Raw genomic sequence first — 17453 nt, 5'->3', positions numbered from 1 at the left:
ACAGCTCAGGGTCAGCCATTGAACAGCGCCCCAGGAGCTGAGAGAATTAAGAAACATGCTCAAAAGCCCAAGAGTGGCTGCTAGCCTGAGCTGGGATTCAACCTTATAGCCTTTTAATTGATTGACAACCCAGAGTTCTACTCACTGAATTACCATTGTCCCGCTAATAACAATAATCTACTGATACTAGGGCAAATAGTTTGGCATCAGTAGGTGATACACTATAATGCTGATCAATGTTACAATATTAAATCATCAGTTTGACAGTTATGCTCTTTGACTGGCATTGAAACTGCGTTTAGGATCCTGGGACTTCATGACACACAGCATTACTTTGTTAAAAGCTTCAGACCTGCGATGTCATCCAGTATAAACATCAAACATGACATGCATCACGTCACAGGGGCTAGTATAGCATTGCTACCAAATAGATCAAGTGCCAACACATTTTAAAAAGTAAAGAAAAAATGGAAAATAAGGAAAAACATGCAGTTATTTTGCATTATTCAAAAAATGTTCTAAATCACTGAGCTGTCAATACTGAAACATTCCACAATAAATATGATGGGATGTGCTTCACCACTTGAAATGGGGAGGACTGAGAGACAGATGAATGCAGCCAAATACAGAAACATTCTTTAAGAAAACTTCCTCTAGAGCACACAGATTTTGAAGTAACAGTTCAATACAGTGGTAACAGTTTACTTTTCAATCCAATATCAGCCTGAAGCATATAACCAGAACTTGAATCACTTCCTTGCCAAGTCTCCAATATCTTTTTTCCATTAACAAAGTTGGAGTTGGTGCTGGAGCTTGTGCCGGGTTACATAAGGATTTCGAAAACAGAAATCATGAACATATTCTTCTTTTGCATTTTTTTTTTATTTTAATTTTTTTTTGCGTGTCTGCATCACAAAAGGATTGTCAGACAAATATTATGTGCAAGACAAAAAGCAAGTGCTTTGTATACTTTATCAATATGACTGTGTACAGTTATACACAGCATGTTGCATCAACATTTGTGTTTGTCAAATTATGTGACTTCAGTGAGCACTTTTTGTGTTTTCAATGTATGTGCACACATCAGGTGTGGAAACATCTCAGGTCAGAAACTTCCGTCTGTTTTCTTTCTTTTTTATCTCTTAAGTGCCTGATTGGAAATAATCCCAAGGACACTACTTATGCAGTGAAATCATATTTGAAGAGAAAGCTGATTAAACACTGACAATCATGGACTGACCTCCACAGAGTAAAGGCCTGAATATATTAGAGGCAATTAGGGATCACCTGGACAGAGAAAGAAAAAAGATAGCCTACATCCATATAATGTAATATAAAATAAGTTTACTTAAGAAAACTTATTGTCTTCCCAAAGAAGTTTAGGTTGTGTTTAGTACCAAGGAAGGTCACACTTAATAATGACTTTTGCTTGTAGAAGCTATTTTGTTCTAAACTTTTTTTTTTTTTTTTTTTTTTTTCTTTTTTTTTTTTTTTTTTTTTTTTTTCCCTCTATTGTTTGTTTGTATGTTATTAAAAAGACCAACATGGGTGGTTATTAAAACCTTTGGTAAAAAAGGAAGCTAGTGGTGGCCTAAGCTTACAAAATGGTAAATGCTTTACTGTCCCAACTTTTTTTGGAATGTGTTGCAGGCCTGAAATGCAGGAATGTGTGGTTATTAATAAATGAAATGAAGTTGACCAGACAAAACATTAAATATCTCAGGTTCATACTGTCTGCAATCAAATAAGTCAAAGTAAATGTAAGAAACTTTTTCATGCTGTCCCAACTTTTTATGATTTGGGGTTGTACATACATAACAACATGTACTTATTAACTAACACTTTATTCCAATCTTTTCCATTAAAAAAAAAAAAAAAAAACTTTGGTTCGAACAGGTTTTAGCAGATTTGTGTTCTTCGACTGTTGTTTACCTAAACTTGAGAAATGAAATGAAATGTTCACTATAGAAGCACTTCTGTAAGTCGCTCTGGATAAGAGCGTCTGCTAAATGCTGAAAATGTAAATGTAAATAACATTTAGCAGATAATTTAATCCAAAGAGAATCAGTTACGACTGAATATCATGCAAGCAACTGAAGGTTAAGGGCTTGCTCACAGAATATTTATATTTAATGACCTTGAATGTGCTATTTTGCCCACCCCAAGTCTCATTAATACAATCCAAATAGCAGTGTAATTCAAAGAGTGCATACTCTAACCTATGCCAAACAGATGAACAGGCATTTATATCCTTAATTTAGGCAAAAAACCTAAACCTAAAAGGGTCAAGGTAGAAGATTTAGACCATAGATACTTACAAATATAATATTCAAATATACAATATCTATATGATGAAATTTGTACAGTAGATCAGATAGTGAATCAAAGCAGCATCACCCAACACATTTACACTGACTGAGTTAATTGTAAAAAGTGAGAAATTAAATTTCCACAAGGTGTAAAACACCTCTTGCTGTTCTGCTGTGAGGCTGGCAGCAGACACAAACCTCTGATATTCTGCATGCAGTCTGCTGCATGCAATCATGATTCACCAAGTGCACAGTGGTGAAGAATCTGCCCCTTTTGCAACTGTCTTACATCATATTAGTAAAACTTTTGATCTTTACATGATGTTGCACAAAGGGAAATTATACAACAAAAGGGAAAATGTGTTTTTAAGGCAACACATATTATCCTTGTAAAGTAACTAATTGCTCTCTTGGTTACATTAACAACTAATTCAACAAATTGCATGTGCAAGTCAATTCAGATAATTAAATACAGCTAGGGTTAAAAAATAAAAAAAAATACACCCCCCCAACACACAAATAAATAAAATTTAATAAATATATAAAGCTTAAACCTTACAATCAATTTGTCAGTGAATAAGCTTATTATTTTGCAAACGGATGAAATTCATTCAAACAGTTAGTAAGGCATTACAAGACCAATCCCAATATACTTGCTGGTGACCAATAACTCCATATATAGCAGCAATATGTGTTTAGCCGTGTGGTAAGCACAAAATGCAAAATGTTTAAGGACTGTTTTAGGACTTGAAACCACAGTTCATTTTCTCTTCAATGAAGAAAACTATTTTTTTTTCCTAGGAATTAGCAACAATTTTACCAAAAAGCCAAAAAAACATTTAAACATGCAGACATCTAGCCTCAGCTTAATGTAACAATAGGCTTAAGACAGGACGAGGGCGGACACACTCAGATGTTACAAAACATTTATTCATGATAACTATAGACAAGACTGGGTTACACAAGACACACTAACACATGAACTATGCTAAATGCTAAGGTAAATGCTAACTTCTAAATCTAATCAAACACATGAAACATGACCCTAAACCCTGAGCTAAGCTTTACCCTTCAAGCTAATGCTAACACAAAACATGAACTAGGCTGCCACATGAGACAAGACATTCATTCACAACCATTTATCCAATTATGGATACCCAGAAAGGACCCAGATAGCCCAGCCTGGGGATTGAACTCAGGACCTTCTTGCTGAACACAACTTCAACCTAGAAACATGAGCAAGAATGCAAGACAAGATACCTCACCCAAGAGAGGCTGGATTCGTGACAGTTAAATTATAGCTTATGACTTCCCCTATTTAGTTTATTCTCACTCAAACATCAAAAGAAAACAAAAAAAAAACAGCTGAACAGTGGACTGACCACTGCCATGTGAAAATTGATTGATTGCAATAAAATTGATGTACAGCTTTTTCTTTGTGTAATAGACTTTCAGGATGCCATGGTGGACTTAAGTAGGGGTGTAACAGATCACAAATATCAAGGACTGGATTGTGTTACGGTTTTTGAGTCACAGATCAGAATTTTCATATTAGCATAAATAGTGAAAAGTTTAATTTTGCTTTCCATTTATTAATACTTAAAGAACTTTTGCACATGGAATTAAATGAAAACAATCAAGATGTTTAAATAAAATTATCAAAATAGAGCACTTGGCCTACGGTTTGGTCAGAGTCCTGAACTTAATTTTAAAAAACATTAAAAAATAAAAACTCTATGCCAGGAGTGGCCATACCTTGTAAACCACAGAGAGTTTCAAAAGTAAGCTGTGAATCTTCTGTGTATTGCAGGATGAAATATGGGTCAGGAAATGGGACTGTGTACGTATGTGATTACATAAACAAAGGTTGTGTGTGTAGAAGGCAAAGAGGAACACTGCTGTCATAGACTTACCCCACACTCATGTCCTGAAGCAAACCTACACACAAACATTATAAACAGGTGTGTATGCACATGCACTACTTCTCAAGCAGGCTTCCTTTATTAAAACCTACAGATTTACCTATCTTTTACATACAGTGTATCACAAAAGTGAGTACACCCCTCACATTTCTGCAAATATTTTATTATATCTTTTCATGGGACAACACTAAAGAAATAAAACTTGGATATAACTTAGAGTAGTCAGTGTACAACTTGTATAGCAGTGTAGATTTACTGTCTTCTGAAAATAACTCAACACACAGCCATTAATGTCTAAATGGCTGCAACATAAGTGAGTACACCCCACAGTGAACATGTCCAAATTGTGCCCAAAGTGTCAATATTTTGTGTGACCACCATTATTATCCAGCACTGCCTTAACCCTCCTGGGCATGGAATTCACCAGAGCTGCACAGGTTGCTACTGGAATCCTCTTCCACTCCTCCATGATGACATCACGGAGCTGGTGGATGTTAGACACCTTGAACTCCTCCACCTTCCACTTGAGGATGCGCCACAGGTGCTCAATTGGGTTTAGTCCATCACCTTTACCTTCAGCTTCCTCAGCAAGGCAGTTGTCATCTTGGAGGTTGTGTTTGGGGTCGTTATCCTGTTGGAAAACTGCCATGAGGCCCAGTTTTCGAAGGGAGGGGATCATGCTCTGTTTCAGAATGTCACAGTACATGTTGGAATTCATGTTTCCCTCAATGAACTGCAGCTCCCCAGTGCCAGCAACACTCATGCAGCCCAAGACCATGATGCTACCACCACCATGCTTGACTGTAGGCAAGATACAGTTGTCTTGGTACTTCTCACCAGGGCGCCGCCACACATGCTGGACACCATCTGAGCCAAACAAGTTTATCTTGGTCTCGTCAGACCACAGGGCATTCCAGTAATCCATGTTCTTGGACTGCTTGTCTTCAGCAAACTGTTTGCGGGCTTTCTTGTGCGTCAGCTTCCTTCTGGGATGACGACCATGCAGACCGAGTTGATGCAGTGTGCGGCGTATGGTCTGAGCACTGACAGGCTGACCTCCCATGTCTTCAACCTCTGCAGCAATGCTGGCAGCACTCATGTGTCTATTTTTTAAAGCCAACCTCTGAATATGACGCCGAACACGTGGACTCAACTTCTTTGGTCGACCCTGGCGAAGCCTGTTCCGAGTGGAACCTGTCCTGGAAAACCGCTGTATGACCTTGGCCACCATGCTGTAGCTCAGTTTCAGGGTGTTAGCAATCTTCTTATAGTCCAGGCCATCTTTGTGGAGAGCAACAATTCTATTTCTCACATCCTCAGAGAGTTTTTTGCCATGAGGTGCCATGTTGAATATCCAGTGGCCAGTATGAGAGAATTGTACCCAAAACACCAAATTTAACAGCCCTGCTCCCCATTTACACCTGGGACCTTGACACATGACACCAGGGAGGGACAACGACACATTTGGGCACAATTTGGACATGTTCACTGTGGGGTGTACTCACTTATGTTGCCAGCTATTTAGACATTAATGGCTGTGTGTTGAGTTATTTTCAGAAGACAGTAAATCCACACTGCTATACTAGCTGTACACTGACTACTCTAAGTTATATCCAAGTTTCATGTCTATAGTGTTGTCCCATGAAAAGATATAATGAAATATTTGCAGAAATGTGAGGGGTGTACTCACTTTTGTGATACACTGTACATTCAAGAGCAAGTTTATAAGCTACCTACCACATAGATACACATTGTGAGTGTGCAGCTTCTGCATAAAACACTATACCTACATGCTAAAGGACCCCTTTATGGGTCAAGTTGTAATGTTATGTAAAAAATGTGTTGTACAGTTGTAATTGTATCAGGTGCTGATGTTGTTGGGATGTTTAATCATCTTGATGTGACTGGGTGGGAAGGGGGGTTGAAAATGAAATACACTGAAATACACACATTGAATTAAATGTTCATAATAGAAGAACTACACTGATCAGCCATAACATTAAAACCACCTTGTTTTTACACTCACTGTCTTATCAGCTCCACTTACCATAAAGAAGCACTTTGTAGTTCTACAATTACTGACTGTAGTCCATCTGTTTCTCTACATACTTTGTTAGCCCCCTTTTATGCTGTTCTTCTATGGTCAGGACTCTCCCAGGACCACTAAAGAGTAGGTATTATTTAGGTGTGTGGATCATTCTCAGCACTGCAGTGACACTGACATGGTGGTGGTGTGTTAGTGTGTGTTGTGCTGGTATGAGTGGATAAAACACAACAGCGCTGATGGATTTTAAACGCATCACTGTCACTGCTGGACTGAGAATAGTCCACCAACCAAAAATGTAGAGAAACAGATGGACCACAGTCAGCAATTGTAGAACTACAAAGTACTTCTGTATGGTAAGTGGAGCTGATAAAATGGAGGTGGTTTTAATGTTATGGCTGATCAGTGTATAATAATCAGTGCTAAATCAGGTATGCAGACCCAAATGGTTCACTGTAGCAACTCTTAATAACAGAGCAGTCGAAAGAGGGAAAAAGTCTCTAACTCCACACGTACAACATGTGCTAACATGGTAGTGTGTGTTGTACTGGCATTAGGGTTTCAGGTGCAGTCTTTAAACACAGTTAAAATGGTCTGTTTATTAGGCACACATCACTGTCACTATACTATGTTAGTCATTGCAGGGCAGAGAATGGTGCATTACGCAAATAATTTCTGGCTAGTATGGGACTTAAATAGATCTATTGTCAATGAGGGTGACAAAGTGTACAAATCAACAGATGGGCTGCAGTCCATCCTATTGAATGCTAATTAAAGTAAAAAAGTGAAAAATTAGTTAACATATCCTTTACGTAAAACAAAAAGTCAAATTACTGTTGACCTTTGCATAAGGCCTTTTTTTATACCTCGATTCAACCTAAATTACAATTTTAGCACCCTAGGTTAATATTGTTATTAATACAATAATGTAGTCTATGAATTTAAATGCATAATCTGTCTTATTATATATGATTTAGCTTTTTATGGAATGTCAAAGTACCATGGTTTGTAAGACTTTTAAATAAATAATCCATTGTCAGTATTAACAAAAGAATACTATGTGCAAACTAAGGCAGCTGTCTCTGATTAATCACACATTTAAAGTCTAATTACCAACATTATTTTCTCCTTCCTGGGTACAGGTCTTTAACAGGGGAAAATGTATTTCAAAAACCACTTTAAAGCAAAGTGGTTGTCCAAAACTTAACTAAATATTCACAAACTCTAATAATAACTGTAATTCACCCTTCTCTCTTGAACAAAAAGGCAATTGTACAATATAAGTGCAGCACTGTAGCAAGGACAACACCTGTTTTCAATTTTGAGCAGAATGTCCACAAGAACAATGGACACTTGTGTGTGGCACTGCATAAATAAAGATCAATAAGATGCAATATTGCCTGGTGGCTTAGAGACAAAATAAGCATGGGTTTGGGAATAATTTGGGAACTGAGACAGACGTAAATAGGCTTGTTGATTAAAACCAAATGCTGACAGCCAAAATGCTTCAGCTAATCTGTTTTTAGAGATTTGAAGTTACATGAGGACATACAGCCAAGTTACCAAAGTAAAACAGTAAAATAGTCATATGTTACATAAACGCTCAAACCATTCTATATATTTCTAATAATTTATAAGAATTGCATTTAGTTTTACAGCATTGCTATGAAAAAAAAAAACATCAGGCATTTGTTTGTAGCAGAACTGTATATACAGTTTCAATTGGAAATAGTAAACTACTAAACAAAATAAAGGATTTTACTTAAGTCTTTATCAGTTAAAGGACACAGAGAAGCAGGACATTTTGTTAATACTGCAATGTCACAATTATTCAACCCATTCAACCAACAAATATGGCTAGTCTTAAAGTCCACTGCTAGTCTGTATGACCTTAAGTTGTGTTACAACATGACAAACCATTTGGAGCTTAATAAAAACCCTTAATTTGTTCAAGGTGTGTTGCAACCATGGTGAAAACTAAAGAGCTGTCACAAAAGCTGAGATATTGAACACCTTGAACACTTATAGATACACCATTAGGAGTATCGTCTGGAGGTTACAAATTTATTGTGCAGCAGAAAACCTGCCTGACTGTAAGAAAAAGCCTAAAATGTCACCCAGATGCCTTAGCAATCTCATCAAAAACAATAATGAAAACCCATGTGTTACTGTAAGACTTATAGGCTGACCTGATGAGGCTTAAACAAATGTGTTAGTAGTAACAATGGGATCAACTAGAGAGGTGCAGTTTCTGAAGAAAATGCAATTGTGATTGCAGCTAAGCAGTGGAGGAGTAAGTAGATAAATACTTTTGGTGGGAAGAAGTTCAATAGACCGAAGTGCCTTTCAAAAATGCATGGGAGTAAATTGAATAACAAGGGGATAAAACAGTTGTGGCAGGTGAACAAGTGTGCAAATCCGAGAGTTGCATACAAGCCAGCTTTCCTGATCAGACCAAACATTCCAAAGCCTGTGTGAATATTCAAAAACTGGGATGACTTCAGTACAAATCTAACAGAAAAAATAATAAGAACTAGAGGTGCATTTCTAAAAAATGCGAGTGTGATTGCAGCTCAGCAACGGTAGAGTATGTGTGTGTGTAGGGGGGGGTGAATACCTTTGTTCAGCTAGATGATTGTGTGTGTGCAAGCATGTATTTGGTGGGATTTTGACAAATTAATGTGTTGGTAGGTGGTTATCAAAGGTGTAATCATTGGTTGTTAAGGTGTTCTTGGTTTTTAAGATATAGCCAGTTGCTCTTGTAACAGGTTCTTAAGTTGCTAGGCAGTTATTTAGATAACGGCAAGTGGTTGCTATGTTTTTGCTAGGCGGTAGCAGGTTAATTGCCTACATGCTAATTGTTGCAGGGTGATTGCGTCTGATACACTCATACTAGAACAACACACACTACATTTTTTATTATCGTGTTTGTGTAGTGTAGTGTAGAATGGTCCACCACCCAAACAACATTTGGTAAGTGGGGGTCTTTTTTGATTATTAATTGAGTATTAAGTGAGGGGGTGACAGAACAACAGCTACAGTGAGTAATTGTAGACTAACAAAGTTCATCTGTTTGGTAGATGTAGCTTATAAAATAATAAATGCATGTAACAGTATGTGTACCTAATAGAGTGCTCAGTGTGTTTTATATTTGGATACTTAAAACTGTGCCTAATCTTATTTTCAGACCCAACCGCTGTTGTGCAAACAACTCTTTTTAGTTTAGGTCCCTCAGCTAGTCTTTGCCCCATCACAGATGCCACCTCTAAATCTAACAGTTAGGCTTTAAATGTGCTAAGCAATAAGCATTTGAGACAAAATCTACATCAAGAAATCAAATTAGCATCTGGAATTATATACTTTGTATGTAACTATATACACCTGCAAAATCATTCAGATGTTTCAGCATTTCAGCAATCAAAAAAGACCCCCACTTACCAAATGTTGTTTGGGTGGTGGACCATTCTACACTACACTACACTACACAAACACGATAATAAAAATGTAGTGTGTGTTGTTCTAGTATGAGTGTATCAGACACAATCACCCTGCAACAATTAGCATTGCTAGCAGGTGTATTAAGTCATTTCAATAAAATAAATTAGATACTTTAACCTTTGTGATGTTTTTGGGCAGGACTTACTGTTTCTTACTGTGGGGTATGTTTTTTGGGGCAGGCGTTTCCAAAGCAGGATCCATAAAGGCATGGTTTGATTAGTCTGGTGTGGAGAAACTCCAGTGGCATGTACAAAGCACTAATGCCTTGGATGAAGTGAAACATAGACTGTAAGCCAGAACATTTGATCCATCATTATCCTGATCCAGCCTTATTTCACAAGTGCTCTTTCGATTGAATCATCACAAAAATCAACTCACTCAAAAATGTTGTGCATGACCAAACCAGAAATGGGTGGGGGGCTGTTGTAGCTGCAATCAAAAAGGGAGCAACCCAATATTGATGTGCATGGTTTTAGAATAAGCTCATGATTAAGTGTCCTCATATTTTTGGCTAGCTACTTTAAATTTTCATTCTCCAAAGTAAACATGCATTTGCATCCTTACTAAATGTCAGTATACAGCAGTACAGTGTTTTGTACAGATAGTCTGTTAAGATATATTTATTATTATTATTGTTAATATTATTATTAAAATAGTTAAACACAATTGTTTGATAAAAGCTGTTCAATAAAATAAATGTCATAGTAATTAATTTCCAGCAGCTATGTGTTAATAGTTGAAATAAGAGTGGTGCTTAGACTGTATATAGCACACATCACTGCCATGCAGAGAGCCACTGCTGAGTAAGAAATTGGGGGTTTTACCAACAAATGCAGTGGTGTTAGTTTGTTGTTTAATTATAATGATGGTTAAAAAGGTCATTTAAATTATTTTTCAACAGCTGATCATTGGTGTAAATTAAGATTAGAGCTGCATATCTAATCCATACACACGTGAGCAACAGTACAAATTTAAGTGTACAGGAGCTGTGTTGAAATCTGACTTAGCAGATGTGACACTGTTTTTTATATATATATATATATATATATATACAGGGGTTGGACAATGAAACAAACACCTGTCATTTTAGTGTGGGAGGTTTCATGGTTAAATTGGACCAGTCTGGTGGCCAATCTTCATTAATTGCACATTGCACCAGTAAGAGCAGAGTGTGAAGGTTCAATTAGCAGGGTAAGAGCACAGTTTTGCTCAAAATATTGCAATGCACACAACATTATGGGTGACATACCAGAGTTCAAAAGAGGACAAATTGTTGATGCACGTCTTGCTGGCGCATCTGTGACCAAGACAGCAAGTCTTTGTGATGTATCAAGAGCCACGGTATCCAGGGTAATGTCAGCATACCACCAAGAAGGACAAACCACATCCAACAGGATTAACTGTGGACGCAAGAGGAAGCTGTCTGAAAGGGATGTTCGGGTGCTAACCCGGATTGTATCCAAAAAACATAAAACCACGGCTGCCCAAATCACGGCAGAATTAAATGTGCACCTCAACTCTCCTGTTTCCACCAGAACTGTCCGTCGGGAGCTCCACAGGGTCAATATACACGGCCGGGCTGCTATAGCCAAACCTTTAGTCACTCGTGCCAATGCCAAACGTCGGTTTCAATGGTGCAAGGAGCGCAAATCTTGGGCTGTGGACAATGTGAAACATGTATTGTTCTCTGATGAGTCCACCTTTACTGTTTTCCCCACATCCGGGAGAGTTATGGTGTGGAGAAGCCCCAAAGAAGCGTACCACCCAGACTGTTGCATGCCCAGAGTGAAGCATGGGGGTGGATCAGTGATGGTTTGGGCTGCCATATCATGGCATTCCCTTGGCCCAATACTTGTGCTAGATGGGCGCGTCACTGCCAAGGACTACCGAACCATTCTGGAGGACCATGTGCATCCAATGGTTCAAACATTGTATCCTGAAGGCGGTGCCGTGTATCAGGATGACAATGCACCAATACACACAGCAAGACTGGTGAAAGATTGGTTTGATGAACATGAAAGTGAAGTTGAACATCTCCCATGGCCTGCACAGTCACCAGATCTAAATATTATTGAGCCACTTTGGGGTGTTTTGGAGAAGCGAGTCAGGAAACGTTTTCCTCCACCAGCATCACGTAGTGACCTGGCCACTATCCTGCAAGAAGAATGGCTTAAAATCCCTCTGACCACTGTGCAGGACTTGTATATGTCATTTCCAAGACGAATTGACGCTGTATTGGCCGCAAAAGGAGGCCCTACACCATACTAATAAATTATTGTGGTCTAAAACCAGGTGTTTCAGTTTCATTGTCCAACCCCTGTGTATGTGTATATATATATATATATATATATATATATATATATATATATATATATATATATATATATATATATATATATATATATATATACTGTATATGTTTACCCACAGCTTGTTATGTAAAATGATATAGGCTGTTAACAAATGTATCTAATGTGTCCTTCCTCAAATGAGCATGCTCCAATTATAACTTGTACACAGAAACATTTATGCATTTTTATCATTTAAATTCTAAGTGGAGCAACAACATAAAAGGCCATTTTAATTATTAACAGGGAAGCTGTTTGCATCAGAATGAAGTCTGACTGCACGTTTTACTCAGTCAAGTCTTAATTTCTTTACAATAATGATGACGATATTTCACATCACACTGCAGTATAAAGGTGGGACTGACTCATAACTATCTTTTAGATACTGGCTGCGTCTCTATTTCTTTGTATGAAATATGAATTCTTGATGTTTGATCATGGTATTTTTGTTTATTTAACTGTTTACTACCAAACTGCCTTACATTTAAGTTACACCTGTTTTCATTTAATAAAGCCTTAAAGTTTAAAATACATATTGTTCCTGTCCTGCTTTTTTACTGTCTAGCTTTCATCCATAAAGAACCACAGAGAAAACCATAGTCTGGACAGTTCTGATATTTGGATTGGAGTTGCTATAAGCTTGTCAGTAAACAACAATTTTCAAAGTTACTATAATCCTGTTAGTAAACAATTAACCTTTTAATGGTCAAGTAAAATAAATTGGCAAAATATGCATCCCAACTCTGTTACATTAAGGTAAATAACTGCTTTTATAATAAAGACATTCATTATATTTTGCTCTGTTCCAATTAGCTATCAAAGGCTAAATCTCCAGTGCCATTCCCTTGTCAATGTAATGTACTGTACTTCAGGCACCACATAATTATTACTTTTTGTGTATTGTGGTGGAAAAAACACAGAAACTCTGAATGTAATAACAATAATAATAATAATATACATCCTTATATACTGTTGTCGGTGACCTTGTAAGACAGTAGAAGATTCCACAGTTAACACAGGAACTGGTCTAAACCAGCTACAACTGGGGTTTGAAGGTCATACAATGCAACTGACGCACTTCTTAATACATACACCATGTACACATCCATTAACATTCTACTGTAGCAGTATTCTTGGAATATGACTAAGGGCAATCATGCTCTAAGCATATCTACATGTTCTAGTAATTAAATATGTATTAATTATTTTAGTGTAAATTAACATTTTTCTCTAACATTATTTGAGGAAAAAGTAATCTGAGATTGTTCAAAAATTGTAAAAGGCTGCTCAGGTGGTGCAGCGGTAAAATACACTAGCACACCAGAGCTGGGGTTTCGAATACATCATATCAAATCTCAGCTCTGCCATCCGGCTGGGCTGGGCGGCTATATGAACAACGTTTGGCTGTTGTTCATTCAAGGTTAGGGAGCCGGAGAGGGACCTCATAACTATGCAATTACGACCTCTGCTGGCTGGTTGATGGCGTCTGCACAGAGTAGAGGAATAATGCTGATCAGGGTGTGGCTCTCCGTGCACAGGGCTGATTCGCATATGAACTCGGCTGGTGAAGGTGAAAAAATGCAGTCGGCTACTGCTTACGTATCGGAGGTGGCGTGTGTCAGTTCGCTCTCCACAATCAGGGGCGGGGGTCTGCACCAGTAGAGAGGAAGCATAATGCAATTGGGTAAAAAATGGACGTGCTAAAAATCGGGAGAAAAAGCATTTTTTAAAAATTGTAAAAGGCATTTTCAGTGGGTAAATACTACTGAATGATTTTTTATAAAATGAGGATATTGCCTCATCCTTAGCACTACATGCAATGTTTATTCAGTTTCTGTGTCAAATGTGCTTCCAAAAGTTTTAATACAATGTTTAAAAAAAAAAAGTGCAGGGGAGAGAATGATGGTTTTTAAAGCAAGTGAAGATCCCCATTTATGCTTCTGTTAGTCGCATAAATGGATCCTGTTTAATATGAATATTGCAGTACCTATGTAGTGTTTAACTACTGTATATTCTTAATAACTTCTACTAAAAAATGTAACATTATTGATTTTTACTGGAGTATTTTTAAGTAACTTTGAAAAGACATTATAAACCCCCCCCATCCTGCTGGCCTGCAACACATTTAAAAAAGACTTGTGACGGTAAAGTGTTATTTTGTTCCCATTCTTCCTTCGTCTTAGGGTGTACAACAGTACAGGGTTGTCGTTGTTACATTTTTGTTTCAAAATTCTCCACACGTTCTATGAAACGTGAAGTCCACTCTGGACTGTGTTCTCTTCTTCTGCAGCCATGCCTTTGTAATATGTGCAACATGTGGTTTTGCATGGTCTTGTTAAAAAATGCATGGACGTCCCTGGAAAAGATGTCATCTTGAAGGCAACATGTTTCTCTAAAATCTCAATGTAGTTTTCTGCATTAATGCTGCCATTGCAGGAGTGTAAATTATTTTTGGCAAGGGCACTGACACAACCCCCATACCATGACAGACGCTAATATCAGTCGGAATATTATTGTAGTACATATAAAAACATTTGCAGTGAGAGGCTGCATCTAGCCTTATAGCATTGCATGCTTAAAGCATTACAAGTTTAATAATGATTATTATTAGTAGTAGTATTTTGCAATTATTTTTTGCATTTAAATGTTAAATGTGCCGGAGGGGGCGCAAGTCAGTTGAGTGGCATCCTCAGTCAGCGGCAAAGGGTCGAATCAGTATAGGGGACGCATTCAGGGTAATTGGACACAACTAGAATGGGGATAAAAGTTGGAAAAAATAGATAATTAAAAAAAATAAAAAAAATAAAAAATAAAAAACCGCTTTGAAATGAAATCATGTTATATGAGTCTTTTAACAATACTTAAATAAATCAGGCTAATTTTAGTGGATTTGTTACATCAATGAGGTTACATCACTGAAAGTGCTGTTTTATGTAGCCAGTATCTAAAGGGCTAACTTTTTGCTGTTTGTCAATATATTAACATTTTTATGTTTAAATGGCAATGACTGTAATCTTGTTTTGTGTAGAGTTAGTAAAAAGGTAATTGTCTTACAGTGGTTGTTTTTTATAGAGCATAGCTCACTCTCACAGCAGGAGGAAAACACAAAGTTTTGATGGACTGACTAATTGTATTTTGTAAATATAAAAAACAAAATGTAACATTTTGCTGCTAGGGTGGGATGATTGGACCAGAGCGGTAGAGAGAACAGAGTGGCGACACTCCCATAGGGAATTGTTGGAAAGGGGGCGGGACATTTTTTCTGCGCAGCTTCCGGGTTGTGGAGCTCTGTATAGTTCCAAACAACCCATAGAGCCCCATTCATTCCCACTACTTATCAAGCATTTTTAGCTGTATGTTGCTTTGTTTTAAAAAAATTATGAATTTAATGTCATTAATATACTTAATACTGTTATTGTTTAGCATTTGCTCAGCACTAAATGTTACATGTTTATCTGAATTAATAGGTATAACTGAATTTAGCTTAGTCAGTTAAGCTTAATTAATGACACGAGTCTTTTTACCTAAAATGAGTTGATTAATCAAGAGTCTTGTTACAGAAATGATCATAAAACATTAGAACCACAATAAATCATTATACTTTTACTTTCATACTTAAGTACATTTGAAGGTAAATTTAGTTTAGTACTTTAGTGGAGGTAAAGAGTATTTTTACTTTTACTACTACTTTTACTGGAGTAATATGTTACCCTGGATATCTCTACTTTAACTCAACTACATGGTTTGTGTACCTTGTCCACCACTTACATTAGACAAAATGAACTTGTGCATATTCATAATGAATTCATTAATGTATTACATGTAGGAATCAATTATTAATTACTCATGAAATAAGAGATGAATGAATGCTTTTTCATGTACCTGCACTATAATGTTAAAGGTACGGTAATGTGTTTATCAATCTGTTCATTCAGTGCAGGTAAACCTTATGAATCCAGCACATGACTTAGTGTTTAGCCAAAATGATTATTATGAATCCTCAGGAAAGTGAAGGGAGATTAGTTTATGCAAAAAACAAAACATAAAAAAAAACTTTGTCTATACTGTATATTGTCTATTCTACTTAATGATATCGCATTATGTAATGTATGCTAATATAATGTACTGTGTGTTAACAAGAACGACCTATTAACAAGTCATCATAAACATTAATCTTCCACTTTATATACCAAATTGACATTAAAGCAGATGCAGTAAATGTAAACGCAGTTGAAAATACCCAGAAATTGTACAAATGTTTATTATTTGCCGTTTAATATTTCATTTACTGCTGCCTGTCCCATATGAGAACATGACAGCGCTGGGTTTGTGGAACTATTGAGGGTTACATGAACCATGTGACCGCATAGCGGCGAGATCAAGGAGTGTCGCAACTCTCTCTATCTACGGCTCTGGATCGGACTACGTGGGTGGGGTCTTTAAACGCTGTGTAAGAACCCTGATTGGCAGATAGAGAGGCGTCTGTGCAGAGTGCATAGGTGAAACAGGCTTCTGCAAAGGGCTGCGCGTGGGTCGGGGGAGGCATGAGCAGCAATATACCCACCTCGACTGCAATCATGGATCCCCCAGCAGCAGAAGACAAATTGACTATGCTAATATGGGACAAAATGCTTAAATAAAAAAAACGGAATGTAATGCCTGAAACGCACACAAAAATTAAATACAATAAACTGACTATACTTTTAAACTTTTTGAACAACAAGGGTCTGTTCCTTACTTTTTTTATAATTTTAATTAGTTTGTTTAGGTTTGGAGATCTTTTACTTGCTTTTTGCAAACTTGCAGACAAGTACTGTGGTTTCCTTCATGCTATACTTTGATGTAGCTACTTTTGCCTAGTCTTTTATAAACCATAAACCTGACTCTAGATAAGGATATATTTCCATTTTTTTAGTTTCTTTAGATGTTTTGTGTTTTTAAATTGTATGCAGGCTGGCCATTCCTGAACACTGTTTTTACAATTGATACAAATGATAACTTACTTGCACTGTGGTTCAATGGAGTCCTAAAAGTACAATTATTTGTATGAAGCAATTACTTTTTTACAGATACAGTATACTGAACTGTAGTCCCCAGTACATTATAATAAATCTTAAAAAATAAAATGTTTTGTTTGTCTAAGCTTACTACCAAGGAAGCCCCCCCCACCCCCATCATGGTATGACAGTGATAAGAGTCGGTACTTAGCTAATGACAAAAAGATGCTAGAGCTGATGCAAGTTTTTTACTTGGCTTTTGACCCTGGCTGTGATAAGCTTTGAAGTCCATCATTTCAGACTATACATACTGTGTGCTGCTAACAATTAGTAGT

At 37.1% G+C, this 17453-nt stretch overlaps 1 long non-coding RNA gene across 2 annotated transcripts in view; it reads left to right on the top strand.

Annotated features, from left to right (window-relative positions):
- Nucleotides 1-17453, top strand: part of LOC134317005 (uncharacterized) — a 48064-nt gene that overhangs the window by 18595 nt on the left and 12016 nt on the right. Inside the window, exon 2 of one of the 2 annotated variants that reach the window (XR_010013158.1) lies at nucleotides 4120-4270. The exons of the other annotated variant lie outside the window; for it this stretch is intronic. This is a non-coding gene — a long non-coding RNA (uncharacterized LOC134317005). The remainder of the gene's footprint in view (nucleotides 1-4119; nucleotides 4271-17453) is intronic. 2 annotated transcript variants of the gene reach the window in all.

The sequence above is a fragment of the Trichomycterus rosablanca genome, chromosome 6 (assembly GCF_030014385.1).
Source record: "Trichomycterus rosablanca isolate fTriRos1 chromosome 6, fTriRos1.hap1, whole genome shotgun sequence".
Lineage (NCBI taxonomy): Eukaryota > Metazoa > Chordata > Actinopteri > Siluriformes > Trichomycteridae > Trichomycterus > Trichomycterus rosablanca.
Note: the sequence above shows the minus strand (reverse complement) of the source record. Positions and strands in the feature narration are given on the sequence as shown.